We start from the raw sequence: 14,781 nt of genomic DNA on the forward strand, positions 1-14,781 counted from the left end.
TGAGCAATTGCGTGGCTGCGATTTTACCTTTCATTGCATCACTCCCACCATAAAAAAAAATGCTCTTTCCTGCATTCATAGTTTCCGCTGGGTCACCCGGCAACGACGACTCTGCCTGGGTCAGCGAGATGGCTTTTCGCTCCAAACTTTGCGTGTACGAACAACCACGCACGCACGCAATGCGCGAGCCGTCGCCCTTCATCGGCCGTTGGATGTAAACCACGCCGCGCGATTGAATGCAGATGTTGAACGCGGCCAGCCACCTTGCCCCGACTTGTCACGACCGGCGTACAATGGAAGCACGGCAAATATGCGAGGCCCCAAAAAAAAATAAAAAAACCCCACAGGACACAAAGATTCCTCCGTACCGCGCCCGGCCGCACAGACGACACAGACGCAGGATTTTCGCGGCTGTGCTTCTGGGCAGCCATCCGACGTTGTTTTCGGGTTGTACCGGTTCGGTACGAGGTCCTACGTTTCGCTCAGCGTGCTTGGGAGCTAGCGGTTGCCAGCTGATGTGCTATCTTAATTTTGGAGCTTTCGTGACTGCAGGAATTATTCTTTGGTTCTTTCGGTAAAGTCACGTACAAAGATAAAATAATAAATTAAATAATAGCATACTACGACGTTTCGATCGCAACACAAGCAATCGTCATCGGGTATAAAAGAAATAGCAACAAAAATCTAACCAGAAAACTATAGACAGACATATAAGCAGACAGACATCACAAAGACACACAGAGAGAGAACACGTATCGGCAGAAAGAGAGAGGTCGTCTCTGTGATGAGGCCTTAAATATAGAGAGGGGGCGGGGGCGGCGAGAGGGAGGGGGCAGAGAAAAAATTAGCATGTCAATGAGTGGACGACGACGTGGTACGGTACGCAAGCTTGAAAATCAGGAGAAAGACACACTAAAATTAAATAACCTAGTAAAATATCGAAATGTAATGTAATGCAACACAGAGAGTCGGTCAACACACAATTAACGCATAGCCTGGTTGATTACGTATTTCAAAGATTGCTAAGTTAGAATTTAAGTGTGAAAATTCCAAAGAGAGGGCACAGGCAGAGGGAGAAAACAAAAAACCACAGAGAGAGAAAAAAGATAAGCTTAAAACTTCCCCGTAGAAGTGGTTCAATCTTAATTTTGGAGCTTTCGTAACTGCAGGATTTTTTCTTTGGTTCTTTCGGTAAAGTCACGTACAAAGATAAAATAATTAATTAAATAATAGCATACTACGACGTTTCGATCGCAACACAAGCAATCGTCATCGGGTATAAAAGAAATAGCAACAAAAATCTAACCAGAAAACTATAGACAGACATATAAGCAGACAGATATCACAAAGACACAGACAGAGAGAGAACACGTATCGGCACAAAGAGAGAGGTCGTCTCTGTGATGTGCTGCCGATGTTGTTTCTAATCTTGCAGCAAAGGTGCTTTTCACCGTGGTACGGCGCAGTCGAGAGCTTTATCCGGTTTCACGACGTTGTTTTTGCACCCATTTCTATTCGCTACATTGCTGGACTTTATTTTACTGCTCGTGCCACGTCGGTCATGCACGTGGGTCTTGCAAATAAAGACTCATCGTGGTTTACTACCCTCCCCTGGTATGCAGGAGGTCGTGGGTTCGATTTGCATGAGTTATGTTGACTACTTCGCCTGGTCTACAGGTCGTGGGTTCGATTAGCATGAGAGATGTTGACTACCTCGCCTGGTCTACAGGAGGTCGTGGGTTCGATTAGCATGAGAGATGTTGACTACCTCGCCTGGTCTACAGGAGGTCGTGGGTTCGATTAGCATGAGAGATGTTGACTACCTCGCCTGGTCTACAGGAGGTCGTGGGTTCGATTAGCATGAGAGATGTTGACTACCTCCCCTGGTCTACAGGAGGTCGTGGGTTCGATTTGCATGAGATATGTTGACTACTTCGCCTGGTCTACAGGAGGTCGTGGGTTCGATTAGCATGAGAGATGTTGACTACCTCGCCTGGTCTACAGGAGGTCGTGGGTTCGATTAGCATGAGAGATGTTGACTACCTCGCCTGGTCTACAGGAGGTCGTGGATTCGATTAGCATGAGAGATGTTGACTACCTCGCCTGGTCTACAGGAGGTCGTGGGTTCAATTAGCATGAGAGATGTTGACTACCTCTCCTGGTCTACAGGAGGTCGTGGGTTCGATTAGCATGAGAGATGTTGACTACCTCCCCTGGTCTACAGGAGGTCGTGCGTTTGATTAGCATGAGAGATGTTGACTACCTCACCTGGTATACAGGAGGTTGTGGGTTCCATCACAGACATTGGGAGATGTTGACTACCTCGCCTGGCCTACAGGAGGTCGTGGATTCGATCTCCAGATCCTGGGAGATGTTGACCACCTCGCCTGGTATACAGGAGGTCGTGAGTTTGACGGCTGCTGCTGTATATTTGGAGTTTGCATGCTCTCCCCGTGGACACGTGGATTTTTCTCCGGGTCCTCCGTTTTTTCCCTCTGCATATTTAGAATCATTCGTTTAGAATATGTGTCTGCTATAAATTTCCACGCGATAAGCCGCTTCGTTGAGTTATCGTTTGGGATGGCCTGGTCGCTTCTGAAAAGGTGCTCTGTAGCTCAGTGGGCCTCACCTGGTAAAATAAATGAATAAAATTAAATAAATAGTTGAAGTTGATATTCTTAGTTTTTTCGGTAAAGTCACGTAGGTAAATACATACACCTAGCGTGCTGTGACGGCTCCACCTGAAGACGGAAGCTTGTGTTGCCTCCGAAACGTCGTGATTTTTATTTTATTTTTATTTATTTAAATTTTTTACATGATACAGCTATCGTGCTGTGACGGCTCCACCTGAAGACGGAGGCTTGTGTTGCCTCCGAAACGTCGTGATTTTTATTTTATTTTTATTTATTTAAATTTTTTACATGATACAGCTATCGTGCTGTGACGGCTCCACCTGAAGACGGAGGCTTGTGTTGCCTCCGAAACGTCGTGATTTTTATTTTATTTTTATTTATTTAAATTTTTTACATGATACAGCTATCGTGCTGTGACGGCTCCACCTGAAGACGGAGGCTTGTGTTGCCTCCGAAACGTCGTGATTTTTATTTTATTTTTATTTTATTAATTTAAATTTTTTACCTACGTGACTTTACCGAAAAAACCTAAGAATATGAATCCTTGCAGTCACGAAAGCTTCAAATCTAGAAGTTGAAGTTGAGCTTAGTTACCACTTGGTTAACACAAATATATTTGAAATTTGCATTTTACCCGTGAGGGCCCATCGTGGCTCGGATGTGCCAGTGGACAAGCGGTACAAGAGGGGCAACAGCCAGCAGCAGAATGTGTGATGGAGGGTAGTCGAGTGAGACCAGAGGGGAGTGGGGAATGAAAATACAGTGAGCGGAGTAGCTCTGGATGACAAAGCAGAGGTAGGAGAGTGAGTAGAGTGAGAGAGAGGAGAGTTAAAAGAGTGTGTGGAGGGGAGTGGAGTGAGATGAGAGATGAGTGGTGGGAGAGTGCATGGAGGGGAGTAGAGTGAGATGAGAGGGGAAAGGTAGGGGAGTGAGTAAAGTGAGTAGAGTGAGAGAGGTAGGAGAGTGCGTGGAGGGAGTGGAGTGAGATGAGAGGGGAGAGGTAGGGAGAATGCGTGGAGGGGAGTAGAGTGAGATGAGAGGGGAGAGGCAGGAGAGTTCGTGGAGGGGAGTGGAGTGAGATGAGAGGGGAGAGGCAGGAGAGTTCGTGGAGGGGAGTGGAGTGAGATGAGAGGGGAGAGGCAGGAGAGTGCGTGGAGGGGAGTAGAGTGAGATGAGAGGGGAGAGGCAGGAGAGTTCGTGGAGGGGAGTAGAGTGAGATGAGAGGGGAGAGGCAGGAGAGCGCGTGGAGGGGAGTAGAGTGAGATGAGAGGGGAGAGGCAGGAGAGTTCGTGGAGGGGAGTAGAGTGAGATGAGAGGGGAGAGGCAGGAGAGCGCGTGGAGGGGAGTAGAGTGAGATGAGAGGGGAGAGGCAGGAGAGTTCGTGGAGGAGAGTAGAGTGAGATGAGAGGGGAGAGGCAGGAGAGTGCGTGGAGGAAAGTAGAGTGAGATGAGAGGGGAGAGGCAGGAGAGTTCGTGGAGGGGAGTGGAGTGAGATGAGAGGGGAGAGGCAGGAGAGTTCGTGGAGGGGAGTGGAGTGAGATGAGAGGGGAGAGGCAGGAGAGTTCGTGGAGGGGAGTAGAGTGAGATGAGAGGGGAGAGGCAGGAGAGCGCGTGGAGGGGAGTGGAGTGAGATGAGAGGGGAGTGGTGGGAGAGTGCGTGGAGGGGAGTGGAGTGAGATGAGAGGGGAGTGGAGAGGTAGGAGAGTGCGTGGAGGGGAGTAGAGTGAGATGAGAGGGGAGTGGTGGGAGAGTGCGTGGAGGGGAGTGGAGTGAGATGGAACTAACAGAAGTTGAATGGGCGAGAGCTCCCGGTTAGAGAACTTCCTGCTTGTTCACAGAGTGCGACAGGGAAACCGCAAGCGTGCTTTGGCAAACAGAGGCTCACCACCGCGCGCGCCTGTCATGTTATAATCCAACTTCCACACTGGGTGATGTTGCACATGGAGCCGGGCTGCTATACGGGTTTAGAAGGGAAATGTTGCACAAGCTTTCGCTACGACGGTGACAAAGATCCCCCGTGTAGCCTTAACAGACTGTAGGGGCAAGTGCCGTTAGCGAGCACCTATGAAGGCCGGAACGGTACACGAGGGGGTGGGTGGCCAGCACCACGCCCGACCGCCTTTGTCTCCCCAGTGGCGATGTTTACACACCGCACCAGGTACTCATGTGAGGCTGAGTCGACCTAGGGGAGGCCCAGGACCGGTTCAGATAATTAGTATATGTTGGTACTGGCAAAGGAGGTCCCATGATGTATCTGCTCACCCCGAGCTCTCACTACTCTGGTAGTGCGTTGTCTTTGAACTGTGCGCCTTTTGGCGTCATCTGGTCGAACACCGTATGAGACTAGGCTCTAAAGAAAGCTGTCTCTGGTGTGGACCAATCAGTTTCAAAGACAATGCATACATTATCAGAGTTTTGTTTTTTTGTTTGCATTTGACTGCAAGTATTGTGGTTAATGTGAACATGATTCCTTGCAAAAGGTGTCAGAGTTTTGTTGCCAGAAAAAAAAAGGGGGAAAACCCGTTTAGTAGAGTCGAGTTTTTGTTTGTTGAAACTCGATGCCGATTTCTTGCGCGTTCATTTCGTAACCGTGCACGTCTTATCCGTCCATTCTGTCAGCGTAAGAATTAACGACTAGCACGGTTGGATACGTACGGCGCCAAAGAAGTTCGACATACATGCGTGCCTTGTCAACAGAGGTGGCAAACGGGTTTCGATCCCTTACCCGTACCCGGCCGCACCAGGGTCGAAAACGGGTATCCGTACCCTACCCGATACCCGGCTACCCGTACCCGGCCGGGTATCGGGTACGGGTGTCGGGTACCTGATTGCGACCTCTGGGATGAAGCCATGTTGCAGGCGCGGGTGGGTTGATTCTAGGAACTTGAATCGTGAGAAGAGACAAGACGTTGGGAAATGAGTGTCAAACGGTGACTCACCAGTGAACTAAACAACATTAAACCACCCTTCTTGGTTCTTTCGGTAAAGTCACGTAGAAGGGAAATAATACAATGATAAAAATAAAACATAATAAAATAATTCTTGCGAGAATTATTTTATTACGTTGAATTTTTTTGATTATTATTTTATTACTTCCCTTCTACGTGACGACTTTACCGAAAGAACCAAGAAGATGAATCCCTGCAGTCACGAAAGAAGCTTTCAAATCGAAATTTAAACCACCCGTTTGGCACTTGCCCGTTCTTCCACTGCCATCACCCACAATTCTAGATTTGAAGCTTTCGTGACTGCAAGGAATCATATTCTTAGGTTTTTTCGGTAAAGTCACGTAGGTAAAACATCAAAATTAATGAAAATAAAATAAAATAAAACAAAAATCACGACGTTTCGGAGGCAACACAAGTCTCCGTCATCAGGTGTGATTTTTGTTTTATTTTATTTTCATTAATTTTGATGTTTTACCTACGTGACTTTACCGAAAAAACCTAAGAACATCACCCACAAGTTTGCATTACAGTGCCATGTTTGCGCCGGCGAAGATATATGGCCACACATTTTAACTGCGGTCCAAGAATGATTATATTATTAATCCTTAACCAAACGTGGTGGCGATAAAGAAGGTGACGGAAGACCAGAATTTCACCCCCCCCTCCTCTTCTTCCATAGCACCACGAATTTCTGATGTTAGTTACTGCCTGTTCAACACTTAGTAGTAGTTGTAGTAGACTTTCGCGAACGATATCATCAAATGATAGAGGTTGTTTTGGGCTTATATCGCGTAGATAAATTGTGTCGTTAAACCCGCCACCACCCGACACAGCCAACCGGTGAGGTTTGTCACGTAAACGGAAACGTGGCCAATTCGTTAGCAGTGTAGAGTAGTAAAATGTGGACGTGACGTCACGTGTGCCGATCAGTGCGATGACGTCACGTCTCCTAGGGTACTTGAGAGATACCCCGTGACGTAAGCGGGGTCACCGTGGTAACGGGTAGAGTAAGCAGGGTGAAGAGGGAACCAGGGGGTAGAGAGAGGGGATCGAATAGGGAGTTTGGGGAGAAGGCGGTGGTAGCCGTAGAGGTTCAATCTTAATTTGGAGCTTTCGCGACTGCAGGAATTATTCTTTGGTTCTTTCGGTAAAGTCACGTATTAACTTGCAGGGATTCATCTTCTTGGTTCTTTCGGTAAAGTCACGTAGAAGGGAAGTAATAAAATAATAAAAATATAACATAATTAAATAATATTATATAATATTTTTGTATGTTTTATTTTTATTATTTTATTAAAATAATAAAAATAAACCAATAAAGTAAAATAATAATATTTTTTATTATTATTATATTATTTTATTAAAATAATAAAATAATAAAATAAAATAATAATAAATTTTCTTGTGTTTTATTTTTTTATTTTATTATTTCCCTTCTACGTGACTTTACCGAAAGAACCAAATGGTAGTAGCCGTAGATGTGCTTCTCTCTCTCTGCTCGGTGGAGTCGGCAGAGTCCCACGATCCGACACGAGAGAGAGAGACTGGAGCTAGCCGGCAGGGACCCGGACTCAGAGTAGGGGACCACTCTAGCCCCTGGGAGTTGTGTACCCTGCTGTGTGTAGTATTGCAACAGCTTCAATACATTTCGATTGAAAGCTTCTTTCGTGACTGCAGGGATTCATCTTCTTGGTTCTTTCGGTAAAGTCACGTAGAAGGGAAATAATAAAATAATAAAAATAAAACATAATAAAATAATTCTCACGACGTTTCGGCCACAACGCAAGCAGGTGGTGGGGGAGACGAGGTGGTGGGGGAGACGAGGTGGGGGGGAGACGAGGGGGGGGGGGGGAGACGAGGTGGGGGGGGGGAGACGAGGGGGGGGGGGGAGACGAGGTGGGGGGGAGACTGCTCCGAACATTGCCAGGGTCGACAACCACCACTACCACAACAACCACAACAACAACCACAACCACCACCACAACCACCACCCCCAGCATCTCCACCCTCGTCACCCCTCGTCACACCTCGAGACGGCGCCTCACTGTAACAACGCACGCGGTCAAACTTCTTTCTCGCCGTACGTAGGCCACGTTACCCCCCCACCACCACCTCGATAGTTAACAACACACAGTCTCACCACACCACATTAACTACACACACACAGTCTCACCACACCACACACTAACTACACACACACAGTCTCACCACACCACACTAACTACACACACACAGTCTCACCACACCACACTAACTACACACACACAGTCTCACCACACCACACTAACTACACACACACAGGCTCACCACACCACACACTAACTACACACACACAGTCTCACCACACCACACTAACTACACACACACAGTCTCACCACACCACACACTAACTACACACACACAGTCTCACCACACCACACTAACTACACACACACAGTCTCACCACACCACACTAACTACACACACACAGTCTCACCACACCACACACTAACTACACACACACAGTCTCACCACACCACACACTAACTACACACACACAGTCTCACCACACCACACTAACTACACACACACAGGCTCACCACACCACACACTAAGTAGACACACAGTCTCACCACACCACACACTAACTACACACACACAGTCTCACCACACCACACTAACTACACACACACAGTCTCACCACACCACACTAACTACACACACACAGTCTCACCACACCACACACTAACTACACACACACAGTCTCACCACACCACACACTAACTACACACACACAGTCTCACCACACCACACTAACTACACACACACAGGCTCACCACACCACACACTAAGTAGACACACAGTCTCACCACACCACACACTAACTACACACACACAGTCTCACCACACCACACACTAAGTAGACACACACAGTCTCACCACCACACACTAACTACACACACACAGGCTCACCACACCACACACTAACTACACACACACAGTCTTACCACACCACACTAAGTAGACACACACAGTCTCACCACACCACACTAAGTAGACACACACAGTCTCACCACACCACACACTAACTACACACACACAGTCTCACCACACCACATTAACTACACACACACAGTCTCACCACACCACACTAACTACACACACACAGTCTCACCACACCACACTAACTACACACACACAGTCTCACCACACCACACACTAACTACACACACACAGTCTCACCACACCACATTAACTACACACACACACAGTCTCACCACACCACACACTAACTACACACACACAGTCTCACCACACCACATTAACTACACACACACAGTCTCACCACACCACACACTAACTACACACACACAGTCTCACCACACCACACTAACTACACACACACAGTCTCACCACACCACACACTAACTACACACACACAGGCTCACCACACCACACTAAGTACACACACACAGTCTCACCACACCACACTAACTACACACACACAGTCTCACCACACCACACACTAACTACACACACACAGTCTCACCACACCACACACTAACTACACACACACAGTCTCACCACACCACACTAACTACACACACACAGTCTCACCACACCACACACTAACTACACACACACAGTCTCACCACACCACACTAACTACACACACACAGTCTCACCACACCACACACTAACTACACACACACAGTCTCACCACACCACACACTAACTACACACACACAGTCTCACCACACCACACTAACTACACACACACAGTCTCACCACACCACACTAACTACACACACACAGGCTCACCACACCACACTAACTACACACACACAGTCTCACCACACCACACACTAACTACACACACACAGTCTCACCACACCACATTAACTACACACACACAGTCTCACCACACCACACACTAACTACACACACACAGGCTCACCACACCACACTAACTACACACACACAGGCTCACCACACCACACACTAACTACACACACACAGGCTCACCACACCACACACTAACTACACACACACACACAGTCTCACCACACCACACTAACTACACACACACAGTCTCACCACACCACACACTAACTACACACACACAGTCTCACCACACCACACTAACTACACACACACTCACCACACCACACTAACTACACACACACAGTCTCACCACACCACACTAACTACACACACACAGTCTCACCACACCACACTAACTACACACACACTCACCACACCACACTAACTACACACACACAGGCTCACCACACCACATTAACTACACACACACAGGCTCACCACACCACATTAACTACACACACACAGTCTCACCACACCACACTAACTACACACACACAGTCTCACCACACCACACACTAACTACACACACACAGTCTCACCACACCACACACTAACTACACACACACAGTCTCACCACACCAGACTAACTACACACACACAGTCTCACCACACCACACTAACTACACACACACAGGCTCACCACACCACACACTAACTACACACACACAGGCTCACCACACCACACACTAACTACACACACACAGGCTCACCACACCACACTAACTACACACACACAGGCTCACCACACCACACACTAACTACACACACACAGGCTCACCACACCACACACTAACTACACACACACAGTCTCACCACACCACACTAACTACACACACACAGGCTCACCACACCACACTAACTACACACACACAGGCTCACCACACCACACACTAAGTAGACACACACAGTCTCACCACACCACACACTAACTACACACACACAGGCTCACCACACCACATTAACTACACACACACAGTCTCACCACACCACACACTAACTACACACACACAGTCTCACCACACCACACACTAACTACACACACACAGTCTCACCACACCACACACTAACTACACACACACAGTCTCACCACACCACATTAACTACACACACACACAGTCTCACCACACCACACACTAACTACACACACACAGTCTCACCACACCACACACTAACTACACACACACAGGCTCACCACACCACACTAACTACACACACACAGTCTCACCACACCACACTAACTACACACACACACAGTCTCACCACACCACACTAACTACACACACACAGGCTCACCACACCACACACTAACTACACACACACAGTCTCACCACACCACACTAACTACACACACAGGCTCACCACACCACATTAACTACACACACACAGTCTCACCACACCACACACTAACTACACACACACAGTCTCACCACACCACACTAACTACACACACACAGGCTCACCACACCACACTAACTACACACACACAGTCTCACCACACCACACACTAACTACACACACACAGTCTCACCACACCACACACTAACTACACACACACAGTCTCACCACACCACACACTAACTACACACACACAGTCTCACCACACCACACACTAACTACACACACACAGTCTCACCACACCACATTAACTACACACACACACAGTCTCACCACACCACACACTAACTACACACACACAGTCTCACCACACCACACTAACTACACACACACAGGCTCACCACACCACACTAACTACACACACACAGTCTCACCACACCACACTAACTACACACACACACAGTCTCACCACACCACACTAACTACACACACACAGGCTCACCACACCACACACTAACTACACACACACAGTCTCACCACACCACACTAACTACACACACAGGCTCACCACACCACATTAACTACACACACACAGTCTCACCACACCACACACTAACTACACACACACAGTCTCACCACACCACACTAACTACACACACACAGTCTCACCACACCACACACTAACTACACACACACAGTCTCACCACACCACACTAACTACACACACACAGGCTCACCACACCACACTAACTACACACACACAGTCTCACCACACCACACACTAACTACACACACACAGTCTCACCACACCACACTAACTACACACACACAGGCTCACCACACCACACTAACTACACACACACAGGCTCACCACACCACACTAACTACACACACACAGTCTCACCACACCACACACTAACTACACACACACAGGCTCACCACACCACACTAACTACACACACACAGGCTCACCACACCACACACTAACTACACACACACAGGCTCACCACACCACACTAACTACACACACACAGTCTCACCACACCACACTAACTACACACACACAGGCTCACCACACCACACTAACTACACACACACAGTCTCACCACACCACACACTAACTACACACACACAGGCTCACCACACCACACACTAACTACGCACACACAGTCTCACCACACCACACTAACTACACACACACAGGCTCACCACACCACACACTAACTACACACACACAGTCTCACCACACCACACTAACTACACACACACAGGCTCACCACACCACACACTAAGTAGACACACACAGTCTCACCACACCACACACTAAGTAGACACACACAGTCTCACCACACCACACACTAACTACACACACACAGGCTCACCACACCACACTAACTACACACACACAGTCTCACCACACCACACACTAACTACACACACACAGTCTCACCACACCACACTAACTACACACACACAGTCTCACCACACCACACACTAACTACACACACACAGTCTCACCACACCACACACTAAGTAGACACACACAGTCTCACCACACCACACACTAACTACACACACACAGTCTCACCACACCACACACTAACTACACACACACAGGCTCACCACACCACACACTAAGTAGACACACACAGTCTCACCACACCACACACTAACTACACACACACAGGCTCACCACACCACACTAACTACACACACACAGTCTCACCACACCACACACTAACTACACACACACAGTCTCACCACACCACACACTAACTACACACACACAGTCTCACCACACCACACTAACTACACACACACACAGTCTCACCACACCACACACTAACTACACACACACAGTCTCACCACACCACACTAACTACACACACACAGGCTCACCACACCACACACTAACTACACACACACAGGCTCACCACACCACACACTAACTACACACACACAGTCTCACCACACCACACACTAACTACACACACACAGGCTCACCACACCACACACTAACTACGCACACACAGGCTCACCACACCACACTAACTACACACACACAGGCTCACCACACCACACTAACTACACACACACAGTCTCACCACACCACACACTAACTACACACACAGTCTCACCACACCACACTAACTACACACACACAGGCTCACCACACCACACTAACTACACACACACAGGCTCACCACACCACACTAACTACACACACACAGTCTCACCACACCACACTAAGTAGACACACACACAGGCTCACCACACCACACATTCAGTACACACACACAGAGACAAAGATCCCCCGTGTAGCCTCAACAGACTGTAGGGGCAAGTGCTGTTAGCGAGTAGCAGCACCTATGAAGGCCGGCACGGCACACACGTGGTGGGTGGGTGGCCAACACCACGCCCGGCCGCCTTTGTCTCCCCAGTGGCGATGTTTACACACCAAGTACTGTACTCATTTGAGGCTGAGTAGACACAAAAGCGAGACACTTTCCCGCCCACGTTCAAAAAAAACTATTTTTAAACAACGAACAACAACGTCTTTGGGTGATAACAAACACAGAAAAAGTCCAATCTCGATTTGAAGCTTTAGCGAAAGTAGGAATCTACCCTCTCTGCTGCTTTCCGTAAAGTCGCGTAGGTAGAAAAAATAAAATAAAAAAATAAAAAATAAAAAAATAAAAAATAAAGTTAGCGGAGCGGGTTACCATCGGAGGTGTTAACCGAGGGCGAGTTACGATGTCGACGAGACTCACCGGTTACTCAGTGGTGGTTATGACGATGGTGATGCAGCACTGCTGTTGTGGTTGTTGTTGTGGTGGTTGTGGTGGTTGTGGTTGTTGTTGCTGCTGCTGCTGCTGCTGCCGCTTCGAATCAGCCATTGAACATTCTTCCTCGTTCCCATCGAGCGAGACCACGAGGGGGGAGGCGGGTCACGTGACGCACACCACCGCGTCAGGCGGGGGGGGGGCAACCCGGCCAGACCGTGTCACGTGTAGACTACTACACTATACACTACACTATACACTACTATACACAACACTATACAGTATACACTACTACACTATACACTACTATACACTACACTATACACTACTATACACTACACTATACACTACTATACACTACACTATACAGTATACACTACTACACTATACACTACTATACACTACACTATACACTACTATACACTACACTATACACTACACTATACACTACTATACACTACACTATACACTACTATACACTACACTATACACTACTATACACTACACTATACACTACTACACTATACACTACTATACACTACACTATACACTACTACACTATACACTACACTATACACCACACTATACACTACACTATACACTACTACACTATACACTACTATATACACTACTATACACTACACTATACACTACTACACTATACACTACTATATACACTACTATACACTACTATACACTACTATACACTACACTATACACTACTACACTATACACTACTATACACTACACTATACACTACTACACTATACACTATTATACACTACACTATACACTACTACACTATACACTATTATACACTACACTATACACTACACTATACACTACTATACACTACACTATACACTACTATACACTACACTATACTATACACTACATTACACTACATTATACACTACACTATACACTACACTACTATACACTACATTACACTACATTATACACTACACTATTATACACTACTATACACTACACTATACACTACATTACTATACACTACACTACTACACTATACACTTTCCTATACACTACAGTATACACTACTATACTATACACTACACTACTACACTATACACTACACTACTATACACTACACTATACACTACACCACTACACTATACACTACACTATACACTACACTACTATACACCACTCTACTATACACTACACTATACAGTACTATACACTACACTATACACT

The 14,781-nt window shown here is 47.1% G+C and overlaps 1 protein-coding gene across 1 annotated transcript in view; it reads right to left on the reverse strand.

Annotated features, from left to right (window-relative positions):
- LOC144736017 (inactive rhomboid protein 1-like) overlaps window positions 1–13,744 on the reverse strand; it is a 58,509-nt gene extending 44,765 nt beyond the window's left edge. The window contains exon 1 of the mRNA XM_078618648.1: window positions 13,552–13,744. The gene's annotated coding sequence lies outside the window, so the exon portion shown is untranslated. The remainder of the gene's footprint in view (window positions 1–13,551) is intronic.
- Between the last annotated feature and the right edge of the window lie 1,037 nt (window positions 13,745–14,781).

The sequence above is a fragment of the Lampetra planeri genome, chromosome 58 (assembly GCF_965212315.1).
Source record: "Lampetra planeri chromosome 58, kcLamPlan1.2.h2, whole genome shotgun sequence".
Taxonomy (NCBI): domain Eukaryota; kingdom Metazoa; phylum Chordata; class Hyperoartia; order Petromyzontiformes; family Petromyzontidae; genus Lampetra; species Lampetra planeri.